Source organism: Folsomia candida, unplaced genomic scaffold (genome assembly GCF_002217175.1).
Source record: "Folsomia candida strain VU population unplaced genomic scaffold, ASM221717v1 Fcan01_Sc006, whole genome shotgun sequence".
Classification (NCBI taxonomy): Eukaryota; Metazoa; Arthropoda; class Collembola; order Entomobryomorpha; family Isotomidae; genus Folsomia; species Folsomia candida.
Genome location: NW_019091198.1, coordinates 4032018 through 4045234, shown reverse-complemented (window position 1 = coordinate 4045234; position 13217 = coordinate 4032018). Strand labels below are relative to the sequence as shown.

The 13217-nt window shown below is 38.9% G+C and overlaps 1 protein-coding gene across 1 annotated transcript in view; it reads right to left on the bottom strand.

The window, feature by feature from the left end:
* The window catches only part of LOC118436025, a 29008-nt gene extending 15791 nt beyond the window's left edge, over nucleotides 1–13217 (bottom strand). The window contains exons 1-2 of the mRNA XM_035852857.1: nucleotides 12099–13217; nucleotides 11240–11834 (exon numbers count right to left, since the gene is read on the bottom strand). The gene's annotated coding sequence lies outside the window, so the exon portion shown is untranslated. The remainder of the gene's footprint in view (nucleotides 1–11239; nucleotides 11835–12098) is intronic.

Below are 13217 nucleotides of genomic sequence, written 5' to 3'. Positions count from 1 at the left end.
ACACAATGCAGCTCTCAAGTCGCAGAGCTGCAGAAGGGCAGAAACCAATTAGGGCTTGCAATTGGTAATTAAAATAAACATTTCTCTCGTCCTTTTCCCAATTCCAAAAAATATAAACTCAATCTTGATCATTCTCTGGAACGGAAAGTTTTCCATGTTAAACTTTAGCGTGCTTTTGTAAAGAACAAAAATGCACCCTGCTAGCCAACAAGCAGGACAGAAAGGAGACAATGGAGAAAGTGACGTAAATCTGCAGAAAAAACAGCGTGCCCAATCCAAATACGTACGTACATGCTGCATGTTGTACATATGCATGTATATCCATAAGTCTTTTCTATACGTACTTATGTACTCTCTCTTTTATTAACATTTCCAGAGGCCGATCACACACCATGGAATATTTTATGCTTTCCCTTTAAGAATATTGGAAGAAGAAGCGAAACACAAGGCTCGCTTTTTATTTTAAATTAACTTTCCAGCCATAAATTATTAGCGAAGGTGCATGTTTTAATATGAATGCATGCACGTGCCCTCCCTCTATTAGCAAGTAATTAGTAGCAGCTACAAAGTACAAGTATTGACTACTTTTTTACATTATTAACTAGGCTGTGGGTTTCGCTTGGCATTAAAATACGAGTTGCTTTAAACACTGGCACGCATGACATATAATGACATCAGCCAACTCTGCATAGCATTTGCCTCTCTGACATTACATACAAACAACAGTCACGACATCATTATCGTGTACTTCACCCCGATAAGGCTTCAGTGGAACATTTAAAACTTCAAATGTTTTTAATCATTAATGTTCATTCATTCACTACACGAATTAACGTTCCTTGGTCAATTTAATAATTTCATTACGTTACATTTTTTTCAGTGAGTCTGCGACTGCCAAAAGCACGTTAGAACGGCCCTTTAATGAAATGAAATGACTCGAATTTGATAATAATGGTGGAAAGAAAGTGACTCTGGTAAGAAGGAAATTTGATCCTACTTAGCGAGTAGTTTTGCAATAATGAGAATAATAATAATAATAAATCTGACGTATTATTGTGGTATTGTTATAAATGGAGTAAAAGTAAAAGTTTGTAGTGGGATAAGTTTGTGTTTGGATGTGGGTGGAGGTGGAGGTGGTGGTGGTGATACGATATTAGTTTAGTCTGTGGTGGAGTGAGAGCAGAGAGAGTTTTAGAGTTTTGGAGAAGTTAAGTATTAAAGTAAAAGTAAAAATTTATTCCGGGTTGCTTTGCTTGCTTGGTTCGGATGAACACGTGAGAATCGATAATACCGATGTTTTTTACACACTTGGTTCTGACTCTGCTGGTCCTTCCCATCCAAATCTAGGTGCTCGGCCCATCCAAACCTGCACTAACTAACTAACAACTTTAATACACTTTAGACTCCACTTTTTACACCAAACCATCATCCTCCAAGTATAAGCCTGCTTTCTTTCTTTCTCTCTCTTTTCCCTCAACTGCTACCACTATCGCATTGATGTGGTGCTAATGCCAACTGCTCTGTGTGGAGTGTAAGCCATGCAGAAAGAAACAGAGGCCTTTTTTCCCTCTCTCTCTCTCTCTCTTTTCCAACCTATGCCAAACATTCACTTCCTCTCTCCACAGTTTTATGCGCTTTACACTATTTTGCACCACTTTATAGCTTTTTACAGGCTTCACTTTTACAATGCAGAGTGCCCTGGAGATTTGCAGGGTGATTGTGACAAAAACTATAATATTGTTCAAACACAAGAGTCGACCCAGCAAAAGTCACGCCTTGTATTTTCATGCATCCAGAAATATTTTAATTTAAGAAAATGATTTATTCAAATACGTTTTCATTCAAGTTTCATGGTTTGTTTTCTAAACTATGAGTCTCGCAGATACGATTTCGGCAAATTATAAAAGATTTCAATCTCGTACGTATTATATTGCGCTGTTATTTATAATTGTGTAAGAGAAAAAAACGTATGTCTGTGGGTACGAATTATTAAGTAAAATATTACGAAAATGTGGAAAGGTGAATTGTCGACATTGGATCCTTTCTTCAGTCTGACTGAAATTATAAGTCACATGAGGCAATAACGTTTATATTTAAATTTGAAAGTCGGAATCTTTACAAGTGCTCTTACTTGCAAGGATTCTCCGCAAAATGCTTATCCTATTAAAACTTGTAAATAAATATTTCCTTCTGACTACAAATTTTCTTTACTATTTTTATGGCTTTGCTCACATTATTAGCGTGGACCTGTATGTTCCAGTACCTTTTCCCCATCAGTAATAAAATCATATTAAGTCCTCAATATAATTGGGAGAAGTCTGCTTTTGTCGTAAATTTTAGATAGTCAATGTTTCTACATATTGTTCTTCAATATGTTTAAATTATGTCAAGACTTTTGACTTTAGCTCGGTGTCTACACATGTTAGATCTTAAACATATGATCCTTCCGATTATTATTATGAAATAAAATTCTTATCAGGCTGAATATATTTTACACTTATGAAAGGGGATCGTCGTTATTAAGGGCACCATATCATAGGTGACGACCACTGTCCATACCACGATTTCAAGTGTGGTCGCAACAACCAGTACAGATTCCTAGGGCATCAAGCTATAAAAAATTTGCTAAAAAGACGTAAAGCTGCAGTGCTTTGGTGGGAGACAGAATTAAGAATATTAGTCTATAGCCTCATCTTCAACGATGAAGGACAACCTGATTAAATGACTTTGTCGGGATAACGGCCCTCCGGGTGAAAGAAGAAGGTACGATTTTATTAATTTTACTTTATAGATATATCTCCTCCTTTCTCCAAACTGTATGCACGAGTATATGCGCACAGCAACTGTGTAACATGCCCTCTATGCCTAACTCAGGGTGAAACTTGAAAGTTGTTCCAAAACTATGAAATTTGTGAAACTTTGCCCATTTTAACATTTTATTTTAGGTCTGCTTAACTCGCAGTGTTCATATTCATATTTTAAAAAGTTATCTCATAAACCAGAACTGTTGAAGGGCTGCCGTTCGCTCGTGGTTGGTGCCGCACAAGGTGGAGCAAAATTAAGATTTACTACTGCGGATTAAATTTCAGCATAATTTTATTGATATGTGTGGTTGTAATTTGGAAAACTTTGACATAAAAATTCTCAACTCTTCTTCTTGCGACATAACTCTGCTTTGTTATTTTATGTCTCACCACCAACCAACCAACCACCCACCTTCTTACACAAGAGAAAGGCACCTTACTCACAGTTCACGTGATAAATTTATCGTGTATCTATCTTGTGGAGAAAATATAACACGAGAAAGACGCAGAGGAATCACGAAAGCTGCTGGTGGTGGAAAATATGGGGGAAATTTATTAAAAGTAGAAACAGCGAAAATTCCTGTGAAGTTGTATTTCGCTCGATCCTGTCGTAGACTGGCAGTAAATTTATGACATAACGAAAACGCGGCCTCATCAACATTAGAAATATCGAACAAACAAGTTAACAATTTCATACTAGCAACAAAACGTATTCAAGTTTGAGTCTTTCAAATTTTTATGCAATAACTCTTCCAGCAGCAGCAGCAGTCATCAAATGGAGCGCAGTATGGGATTAGTCACGGTATTGTTTACCTGCTGGACTCTCTTTCAACATAAAACACATCGATTATTTCCAAGTGTGGATCCAGGTACATGGCTGAATGTACAACATTTAACAATCTGCTCAGGCTTATGAAAGAGCATTAATCGAGAAAATATTCTACAGTCTACCACCCGTGAATGAATGCAAAGGCCTTAAAAAATCTCAATTCTTCTCAAAAAAATAATATTTGCTTTCACTTTGCATTTAAATCAATCTTACGTCCTAGTTGGATCGATGGATTGGATAATGTGACTTTTTTGTTAAAGTAGATACTTACAAAAAAACTTGTAGAATTTAAATTAAAAACTTGAACATTTTCTCTCATGCGATTAAACTATTATTTGAAATATTTCTCTTGGTATTTATAATTCCATCAATGTCGTAGTCCGAGCCCGGAGCAGAGTTGGTTGAGTCGAGTCAATGTGTAACAAAAGAGAAAAGTGAAGATAAGAGTTGGTCGGAATAAAACAAAATAAAATTTTCTCCTCATCTCGATTTCTTCCCTCGACCCTAATCCCCAACTGGAAGACAAGACAAAGATCCAATCCAATCCCACAAACTTCCAGGAACTGGAATGAATCGACAGAAAAACAGAAATATTCGTCATTCGTGAAAAAACGGGAGATTGGAAGATTGCTGGCAATGTGAGGAAAGTGATGGGAGTGGTCACAAATTGTGTCGCCCCATTCCACCAAAATGTACGGAATGGCTTTAAATGTTTAGACCTTCTTTTAATTTTGAACATACTTTGGACAAGCTGCTGCTGCTATTTTTTTGACGATCACTTTAATCTCACGACTGATTCGACCGTCTCTCTGGCATCTTTTTCCGTCGAGTTGAGGGTCGTGAGCACTGAGAATACATGGAATCCGAAAATAAATAAGAAATGTTTGGTGAAAGGAGGGAGAACATGACGGGTGTTGGACCCATGCTCATGTTCATACTTTATAGTTCATAGTTTCATAGTTTTAGTTTTAGCTTTCTCATCATCATCCTTCAGTCTGTGAGTTTGTGAGAGAAAGTCATGCGCCACTCTGTCTGCACTCACTTGAAGTAAAGCAAGTCTTCTTCTTCTTACATGTGTGTGTGTATGTGTGTGTGCTTATTTCTTCCATCCTGCCACGGTGTCGGTGGTCTCTTCTTTCTTGCTTCTGCTGGATGAAATTCTCATAACATTTTTTGTCATTTTGCCAATGAAAAGAGCCAATTGATTTTCCCCAAATTTCTTCACCTCCACCAACCATTCTCCCCACTTCAAACTCTCATCTTCGCCTCACCACTTTCAACCCTGATGCCACATAAATAAATCTACAGCATGGATACAGAAATAGATATGGCCACTCACTCCGCGAACGATGAAGATGACCACTGTGCATATTATGATGATGCGGTAAGGTTGTTATTTTGATTTGGTGCTGATTTGAGGAACGAGTTTAATGAATTTTTTAGCGTATTCGTTGTTCATGTGTTCTCTTTTTCCCCGTCTGTTTCTTCACTTACTGGGCAGCAAAGCACACATATTCACGACTCGTCTGCTCTATAACCTCCTCCTTTCTTTATTAATTTACGTGCTGTGGGAGACGGGGAAAGTGTTTCATCTCTTAGACGAGATAAGTCATGCATTTATTTTATATTGAGGACCGGTTAAGATGTATCTCAAGGAGGAAAGTTATTTGTGTGTGTGTGTATGTCTGTCTGTCTCATCTTTACAGAACCGGACTGGACTTTGGCTTTAAGATGACCTTTGTTTGGCTTGAGTTGGCTAAAATCATCTTTTGGCTTTTTGGGATGACGAATCTTTTATTTCTTTTCTTTTCTATCTCTCTTCCAATCCACTACTTAACTTTGAGCATTCGCTAACTTGGGAGAAACTGACAAAGTAAAAAAGTTTTGTCTTTAATGGCCAAATAATGATAAATTGATAAGTGAAAGAGAGCGAGTTTAGTGTATGGCCAGAGTAGTTTGGGTCAAAATTCGACAAGCGGTCCATCAAATTATTGTCGCACCAGTGACAAAGGATAAAAAGTTTTTTTAGAGGATGAACCCAGTTTGAATCCATCCATCCATCGTTAAAAAGCGAGTGCCCAACTGGCTGGTCACAGCAAAGAGGGAAACTCTGCGTTAAAACTCTTCATATTTCATTCAAATCGGCCTCAAAACTCTGGGATGCCTTTTGTAGGAAAAAAATTGTGAATATAAAACCTTAAAAACTCAAAAAACTGGAAGAAGAAACGAATCCTGAATAAATAGGAGAGCGAGCGAGAGGAGCCCCGCACACCTGCCTACCCTTCGAATTTGGGAAGAACACGCTGAACGTGGCACGAGTCATTTACTCGGTCGGCTGAATGGTGGTTGTAAACAGAGGAAGAAGAGTGAGCAAAAGATGAGAAGAGTTTGGTAGTAGTTGGATGGAGAATCGAACCAACTGAACCACACCTGAACTTAAATTTCACAAATTTGGATCATAAATATGCATTTGAGGGGAAAACTCGGATCGATCGATGTTCAACCAAACCCACGAGTTTCCAGTTTTGTTCACAAATCATAAAAGTTTTCACTTCCATTGGACACGAGCTGTGGGGTCTGTCCACACAGTTCACACTCGGTAATTTCCAACGCTACTTTGCATGCTTGGAAGCAAAAGACGTGTACGTTTGTGTACGTAATAAGTATGCACGTTGGTAGAAAAGTTATTCCCATGATATACTCCATTATCCACGGTTTAAATGTCAAAAATCGTGGAAACATTTCATTCTCGAAAAAACTTACAAGAATCAAAATGCGTGGAATCAGTGAAACTTTTACAAACGTCGAACCAAGTGAATGTTCCAAAGTTTTAGCTGTCATGCATATCCAAATTCTCAGTACCCAAAAAGGGTCGTCGTCACCCATCCCCTGCCAAGCAATGCCCTGTTTAGGCGAAATAGTAGGGAAATTGAACCGAATATTCAGAATATGGCCTGATTTTTTGTTTATTTTTCGTATTCCAACATTTCGGATTTTGTATAAATCATTATTTACATTTTTCTATTTCTCTCTCTCCATGCCACGCCAGAGAGACGGATACAATTAGACAACAATGAACCCAAACTAGGCGTATAGAAGTTGAACTGCGGCCTCATGCAGACGAGGGACGAGTTTGAGCCAGGATAATTATTATGTTGCGTTGGGTCTGCCTCGGCATCAACCAAACCATTCTCTGATTCTCGCTATTCATAAATTTAATGTATAAAATAATACGAGAATGAATAATATATCTTCAATCCCTTCGCTCATTTTTGAATTTTCATATTTTGTTTAAATTCCGAGAATGGGTGGATTCCACGCGATGTTAAGGGCGCAGCCTGCAGATACGAGTTACAAAGAAACGCTGGCAATAATCCTTGAGTGACAATGACAGATGTTATAACAAGTTTCTCTTAATAACAATTCCATTTAACCACCTTTTTTTCTCTCGAAAATTGACGACATCCTTCAACCTCTTCCTGTATGTATGTCGATCTACCATGCGTACAAAATATGTACATACACGTATATTTACATACATTTATTAATTTCGTAAATTTATTTTATCAAAGATAACCGAGCTCAAACTCTGCTCTGCTCTGGTCACGTAATAAATGCAACACATTTGCCCGTAACATGGTTTTGATTGGAAAATGCGCAGATATGTATGTCTGATTTTGCATTTTCATTATCTCCTCTCTCAACCTGCATGGAAGCAGGTTTTGATCCATCCATACGCTGCTACAATGATTCTCTGGATAGAAGGAGGGTTTGCGAGATATTTAGTGAGTTTGGGTTGCACGGCAGGAAGGATAAAGCAGACAAGGTGAGAGAGATAGAGAGAGAGAGAGCCAATGCTACGATGTGATATTAGATATGGGCAATAAACTCGTCCGAGACTGCTAACTACATTCTCTCTCTCTCTTATTCTCTGACTAAAACTGTGTCTCTTTCCCTTCTTTCTCCACCCATACAGTCACCAGCAGCAGCAGCACGAGCCATCCAGCAGCAAGCAAGCACCTCAGCCAAACTAAACTAAACCAACGCATCGATTTTTTAATCAATCTCTCTCATCCACCAACCAATCCATTCACTCACTCACTCTCAGTTCACTTTCCAATTTAACTACGGGAAGCAACTGAGTCTCTCTCTTCCACAAAAAGCATTTTAATATTTTCCTCCTCTGCGCCCAGAATCAACACGAACGAATATGTATACTGCTGATTTATCTCTTTCCTCTCTCTCCTATCTCTCATTTAACTCGCTCCTCTCCTCCACCTCAAATTAAACTTGCCCATCTGGTCATGCGAATTTAACTGGCTTATTAAATATTATTGTGTACAAGTCCTATTTTTGTTGGACTTGTTTGAGTCGAGCTGATTGCGAGTTGTTATTAATTTTTTGTTCGTTTTGAGCCAGAGAACAGACTCACATTAACTGCATGCATAATCACAAATAATGTAATGTAGAAATCAATAGAGACCAATTTTGAGATAAGGTGCCTTCATGTGGACGAAGCATTTAGTTTTCACTAAAGTAGTGGCAGAGGTGACTCTCAATTATGCATGCGTCATATTTTTATTTGTGTATGTACAACGTTTCGTAAGCCTGGCTAAAACTTGGTACTCGTGTACTGCCTGTACTTCCGTATGGATAAATGTGCATGTACTTATAACGCTGTTATATTTAGATGCACTATGCGGAATCAAGCGATACAGTCGTAGTCGTCGCCTATAGTCACGTCCTGCTCAACCAACCAGGCAAGAATTCATTCATGAAAGAAAGCAAGGCAATAATATGTACGTGGCTTGATCATCTAGTCCCAACACTCACTTGATTCAGCCGACCTGTCTCAATACGCATACATACCTCGCTACCTGAGGAGTCGGGATGGATGAATGTGTAAAAAGCGGGAGGAGAAGAGTCAAAGTCTCCGTCAATCTAAAGTCTCTCAAGGTCAAGGAGCTATGCAAGCAAAGAAGTGTTAGGCAAGGAGTACATAAAGCGTCCAAAGTAAAAACATGGCACCAAGCACGATTCTTTCTTCGTCCTCTTCCATGTGTTATGTAAGAAGTGGAAGAAGAAGAGTGAGAGCAAACCGCAAAACTACCAACATCACGACCGGTGCTTTCCTCACCGAAAGAAGTGCAACTATCAGTAGGACTCAACGTCATCCACTATTCATGCCGCCGCACTGTACTTTACTACCACCACAAAGATCAGAGGAATGCACTACGACTGGTACTACTACTCCCGTCACCGTCACCCCCACGTGGTGGTTGGCTACAAGTGCGTTTGCAGGATTTCCTACTATATCACCATCGTACAGATGCAGTTACCTACGAGCCTCAGATTGATATCATGAATGAACGGTTGAAATCCAAACAAAAATGTAAATAGGTTGAGCAGTAGGTACACATGGTAGACTGATCCCTTTGAGGAGAGTCGGCGAGTGTATTTACTCATACCGGTCGACCGACCAGCACCACGGGAGAAAGCAGTGGATGAAGAAAGAGAGAGAAAGAAAGAGCCAAATGCCACCAGTTAAATCCAGGATTCTCTCTGAAGTGTCGGGCCATTTGAACCATTGAACCTCACCAGTCCTACGAGGCTCAGAGCACTGGATTGAAGTGAGTGAAAGCAGCACAAAGAGTTTAAAGTGTTTAAAAGAGCTGTAGTTGGTGATGTTATCCGTGATGGAGTGGTGTGTAGCCGGGTGTAGTAGTGGGAGTTGAGGGGAGTTTGCGAATAAAATATGCATGAGCTCTTCTGTAGTGGGAAGGAACGGGTTAAATCGCCTCTTCAAACTTTCAACTCCCAACAGCTCCTTCACTCCCTCCGTCACTATTACTCTCTCTCTCTCTCTCTCTCTCTCCTCTGGCTGTGGCTTTCCGTAACCTAGGTCATGAATCTGGCCTCCGCCGATTTCTTCTTCTCCGAAACCGTAAACTCTTTCCATTCATCTGTCCGTACAACGGATCCCGTTGGCTTGTTTCTTACGTAAACATGTTCCACCACCGCCACGTTGTAAACTCGTAACTCTACGTTATGAAGGCATTCACGTGCTCATCCATTTTTAATATGCTTTTTTGCATGTGAAATCAAATAAGCATAAATTGCTCAAAATGCGATCAAACTTAAAATGAAACCTAATATGTACGACCAGTAGCGTAAGTAAACGGGGAGAAAGCGGGGAAAGAAAAGAAGTGTGTACACTCGGAGACAGAGTTGTTGGTAGTTCCCCTCGTTCAAATTTAAACAACAAACAACACGCCAAAGCCACGTAGTAACAAACAGTGTGTAAATAGCGTGGTTTTCAATAGTGAATGTTCTTGTGTTTGAATTTGTGTTTCTCCACCTTGGAACCACAATGTACACGACCCACACGACACATTCACTGTCCAACGACATGCATACATCCATATCAAATTTAATTTAAACCCGACAACCAACTCACTGTTGTGCGATTAGTTCGATTTGTCCGTTTATGTAAAGAGAGACACATAATACTCTGCCATAAAGGAGGAACAGAATGAAAATAAATGGGTTTCGCCAATGAATTGCTCACTTGAAAAAAAGTAGAATGTACGTACTTATTTCTTCCAATGTTGTGCCTCTCTAAAAGGCAAAAAAAGTATCGCACACTTACTCACTCACAAGTTGCGGGCAGACTTTTCAACTTTTTTAATAAATACAAAATTGCTTGAGCTCAAAAGTTGAGGACTAACTAAAAATTATCAAATTGTCAAACCAGTCGTCTCAACAACAACAAAGTATTAGAATTAAAGTCGGAAGGTTATCCATTTCACTTGACGAAGAAGAATGAAACTTTTTTTCTCCTTATTCTCTTTTTTCCCTTTTGTCAGTGAGATTAAAACGCTTATTTCTTTCTTATTCGTAAACTACCGACCAGCAGCTTAAATAGTTTTGTTGGAAAGTAGAAAATTGTTTCGATTCTATAAAGTCTTGAAAAGTTTTTAATAACTGTAATTGAAATTTTTTACGAGCAATTCAGCGAGACTTTATGTTGGATAAATCGTGCCATGAGTGTTACAAAAATACATACATAGACAATAATAAAGGGGGAATTTCACTATAGTTTTTTTAACTAGGTGATAATTTAGGGTTCATAAAAAATTAAAGTGAAAGGTAGAATTATTGTCGGCTCAGTGTTTTGTTGAATTTTTAAATTCGCCATTTGCTGAACAACTCTATACTATACGCAAAACCACTCTTAATTGAATTGGATTGAAGTTTTAATTTTTCAATTCAATCAATTAATTGCTAGTTATCTCAACTGTATCAATTTCCCCGTACGCAGTTATTCTACTGTCACAACAAGGTCTCTAGTTCCCTCGTTGTTGACAATTTTATTTCCGGATAAATTTAGAATTTTTTATTGGATACGCTAGAATTGTATCTGAATCTGATCATTTTAACGAAACCTGAGAAAGTTAAATGTAAGCCGAGCTGCTTTCACCAGAGGAAAATAGGATACGGCACACCGAATGGCTGGCCTTTGTTGTCCGCCACGTCGCCGTGTGTGCTCTCGCCTTAGCTCTTTCTTTTGGGTGAATAAGGGCAATTTAGTAAAATGTTGACTCACCTCGACAACAGTGGTGGTGCTTGAGAGGCCAAAGAGTCACAAGCCGGTGTAAGTGGCCTGCTTCAAGACGACGTTCAAAGTGTCCCTTGTCCTCAACAAACACTTGCCCACAACCACTCATACTCAACATCAAATCAACTCCACTTTCGTCTCTAGACAGCCAAACCACCACCAAATAAAACACTTTCAACTCTCAGTTTTCTCCCGATTTTTAAAACACTTTCTCAATCACAAAGCGTCCACCCAATGTTACTCCTCCGTCGAGAATGAAAATGAATTGGGGCAGTGTGTACTACTTCTTCCTGTCTACATAGTCTGCTGCTCTCCTTAATAACAAAAACATGGAGAGGGTGGCTTTGGTGGTGGGAGGAGGGCGACGAGGTCGTCGTCGTCGTTGTTGTCGCCGTTATATTATTGTTATTATTATTATTTGCAATACAGGATCAGATTGTCGTCGGTCTGTTTTTGTGTTGAAGAAATCTCACCCGATCCGACGAGTCAGACGAGTGAATTTGTTGAAATGAGAAAGAAAGAGCCAGCCAGCCACAGGAGGTGAAAGTAATTTCCAGGACGGTGTCACAACTGCACACAGATTCTGCACATACACAAACACAAGTCATATTCTAGTACAGCTCGAGAACACAACATCTCTATCATCAATTGAAGTCGTAGTGAGATAATGGCTTCAGGAGCAATAATCAGGCTTAAAATTGTGGACATACACTTCCACTTTATTACAACTCTCGGACTTTAATTAAATAAAAAGAGAAAAATAGTAATAATAGAGCAGAATCAAATCGTAATAAATAAATTTTTTTAGAGGAGACACATAAAAAACAATAAAAAACCAGTGACTCACCTTGCCTCACTCCTTGAGAGAGAACTGCAGCAGCACGGGCTTGGGCTCAGAGATATATTTATATATAAATATTTGGGATTGTAAATCTTCTCGTCTTCGTTATTATTATTTATTATTTATTATTATTATTATTATCCCAAAAAGGAAATACAATTCAAAATTTAAGGCAGTTTATATATAAAACACGACAAAAAGTAGTAGTATTTTAAGTACGGCAACAATTCCTGACTGGGATTTGACTAGAGTTATTATGTTGTATTTTGTCTTCTTTTTTTGACTTCCGTTACAAGATAGAATAGTTTTAAAAGTTTCTCAAAGTCTCACGTCTCAGACTTGTTGTAATTTGTATGAACTTATTTTTGTTTGTCAACGTGTTTCAGGAAATCAAGTGTTTCTGTCGTGTCTTGAGGTAGACCGTGTGTAGGAGTTGGGTTCATACTGAATGTAATGCCTTGAGTTGTTTTCTCTGTACAAGTTGGTGTATTTTTTTAGTCGTTGTAGTAGAGTTTCATTTAATAGTGAAGCCAACAAATAACTGGATCCTATCTTCTCTCACTTGAAATATCTAGTAGTACGAAGTTCGCTTGTCATTTGCATCCCATCCAGGACAATAAACAGTAAAGTGTGTGTGTATGTGTGTATTTATGTATGTGTGGCTACTAGACGTGTTTTCTCCAAGAACGCGTCTGCAAAAAAAAACCAGTGGTGTCAGCCTCCCTAAATTACACACGCCCAAATACAAACCCACCACGATGCTTACATCCTAACTCCGAATGACTTGTGCGTGGTGGAGTGGGTTGTATGTAAAAGTTTTTTGTATTTTTGTAGTTAAACGGACGAATTGAGACAGTGGTTTGACTAGATGGTGGTTGCTCTTAATTGCTAAGGTACTCGGACCACTAGACTAGATACTAGGTAAGATTAGAGGTAAATCACATTGGACTGAAAATACACAAATGTGGAAAAGGTCCAACCAAGAGAAAACTGGAGAAAGGTGGTGGTGTGTGGTCGTCCTCGGTGTGTTCTCTCTCCGAGAGTGTGACTGTGAATGAATGGGAGGAAGGATGGATGATGACTGAGAGCACGGCAACCCAACCAGCCCAAGTCCTACTCACTCAC